This window comes from Schistocerca americana, unplaced genomic scaffold (genome assembly GCF_021461395.2).
Source record: "Schistocerca americana isolate TAMUIC-IGC-003095 unplaced genomic scaffold, iqSchAmer2.1 HiC_scaffold_47, whole genome shotgun sequence".
In the NCBI taxonomy this organism is placed as follows: Eukaryota; Metazoa; Arthropoda; class Insecta; order Orthoptera; family Acrididae; genus Schistocerca; species Schistocerca americana.
This window is the reverse complement of record NW_025726203.1, coordinates 1,462,501-1,465,000: the sequence shown is the minus strand read 5'-3', so window position 1 is coordinate 1,465,000 and position 2,500 is coordinate 1,462,501. Positions and strand designations below refer to the sequence as shown.

Below are 2,500 nucleotides of genomic sequence, written 5' to 3'. Positions count from 1 at the left end.
AGTCGATAGAATAATGTAGGTAAGGGAAGTCGGCAAATTGGATCCGTAACTTCGGGATAAGGATTGGCTCTGAGGATCGGGGCGTGTCGGGCTTGGTCGGGAAGTGGGTCAGCGCTAACGTGCCGGGCCTGGGCGAGGTGAGTGCCGTAGGGGTGCCGGTAAGTGCGGGCGTTTAGCGCGGGCGTGGTCTGCTCTCGCCGTTGGTTGGCCTCGTGCTGGCCGGCGGTGCAGGATGCGCGCGCCTGCGCGGCGTTCGCGCCCCGGTGCTTCAACCTGCGTGCAGGATCCGAGCTCGGTCCCGTGCCTTGGCCTCCCACGGATCTTCCTTGCTGCGAGGCCGCGTCCGCCTTAGCGTGCTCCTCCGGGGGCGCGCGGGTGCGCGGATTCTCTTCGGCCGCCATTCAACGATCAACTCAGAACTGGCACGGACTGGGGGAATCCGACTGTCTAATTAAAACAAAGCATTGCGATGGCCCTAGCGGGTGTTGACGCAATGTGATTTCTGCCCAGTGCTCTGAATGTCAACGTGAAGAAATTCAAGCAAGCGCGGGTAAACGGCGGGAGTAACTATGACTCTCTTAAGGTGGCCAAGTGGCGGCGGTGTGGCTGCATCCGGACTTGGCTTTTCGAAGTGCGGTCTTGATGTAGTCGTGCTGCTGCTGCGAGGTGCCTTCCTTGGGTTATAGTTACAGGGAGAGTGATGCGCAATACATGGGCCTAGCCCTCTTAGCCTCTCCTCTCCTGCGGTCTTCTCCCCTTCTCGTGGGCCCGCTGATTTTCGCAGAGTGGAAGACCGCACCAGGGGCTTGGGGGGGTTACCAGCCCCCCCTCGCATTATCCCTTTATAGTTGGGGGCAGCCGACAAGAAACAAGAGATGGTGGCCCTTCCGCTGAAGGTGCCACCCCAGCTACCCCAGCACCTATCCGGCCAACCGGCCGTAACGAAAATGCGATAGTTTGTGTAGCTCCCTTTGCTTGCAGTGAGTGCCACCGCACTTTTACCACGAAGAACGGTCTCGGGGTCCATCGCCGCCGCCAACACCCTGCGGCCGCCAACGCTGAGATCGTGACGGAGAGGCATCGCGCGAGGTGGACGGAGGAAGAAGTCCTGTCGCTCGCCAAGGCAGAGGCCGAACTGTTCCTCGAGAGGGACGCCCGGTTCTTCTTTGTAAATCAAGAACTTACCAGGATGTTCCCCGACCGAACGCTAGAGGCAATCAAGTGCCGACGGCGGCAAGCTGCCCACAAGCAGCTTGTCCGCCAATTCATGGAGGCACTTGAGATCGGTCGGGGTGAAGAGCCGGCGTCCCGCCGTGGAGCAGCGAGCTCGCTGCCTGACGCGGGCGAGGCCGCTGCGCCGCCCGTCGACGCAGCCGAGGACTTCGCGGCCGACACCACCGGGCCGCCGCCGGAGGGGCCGACTGACGCCGCCATCTGGGAGCATCTGGCGGGGCTACCTGCTTCCGCCCAGCGTTTCTCTGCCCTGGATCGAGTCATTGGTCTGGGGCGGGGCACGCCGCCCGATGTCATCCTGGGCATGCTCCCGGATGCCCTTGCGTCGGTCGGGTCCAGGGGGGAGAGGTTGATCACCAGGACACAGCGGCCGTGCCAACCATCCAAGCGGCCGCCTGCCGCCCCGCCGCTGCAGAAGCGCAAGCGGCGCCGCTGGGAATACGCGCGGACACAGGACGCCTTCCGTAGGTCGCGTGCGCGTTGCGTGCGCGGCTTGCTGGACGGCACCCTGCTGCAGCCGCCACCCGACATCCCCGGTCTGCTGGACTTCTGGGCGGACCTCTTCACGAAGAAGCCGATCTCCACCGCCGGCTTCATCCGTGACCGCCTTCTCCCGCACTCGGAGCCTGTCGCTCCTGAGTGCCTATGGGGGCCGGTCACACGTGAGGAGGTCGCTGCTGCCTTGCCGCCCAGGGGATCGGCAGCCGGGCCGGACGGCCTGACTCCAGCGGAGCTGCGGCGCCTGCCGCATGAAGTCCTGGTGAAACTCTTGAACCTCTTCCTCCTGGCCCGCGCCCTCCCCGAGCGTCTGCTTCGCGCCCGGACGTCACTTCTCCCCAAAACGGCTGCACCAACATCCCCCGCTGACTTTCGCCCCATTACGGTCTGCTCGGTGTTGGCGCGGACCTTTCACAAGGTTCTCGCGTCACGCCTGATGCGTGCATGTGCTGTGGACGAACGTCAGCGGGCATTCATCCCCCGGGATGGGATGTTGGAAAACACCTTCATCTTGGACACTGCTCTCACCGACGCAGTCCGCTCCTGTCGCTCTGTTTTTGTGGCATCGATCGACGTCTCTAAAGCGTTCGATTCGGTGGACCATGCCGCCCTCCGCCCCGTGCTGAGGGCTCATGGCCTGCCGGATTGCTTTATTGAGTACGTCGAAAGGTGTTACGAGGGTAGCACGACGGTGATAGCGGGCGGCGCCGACGTGGGCGTGCCCCTGCAGCCGGCTAGGGGTGTGCGTCAGGGTGACCCCCTCTCCCCC

General features: G+C 63.8%; 1 pseudogene; it reads left to right on the top strand.

The window, feature by feature from the left end:
• The window catches only part of LOC124583774, a 7,962-nt pseudogene that overhangs the window by 2,301 nt on the left and 3,161 nt on the right, over positions 1–2,500 (top strand).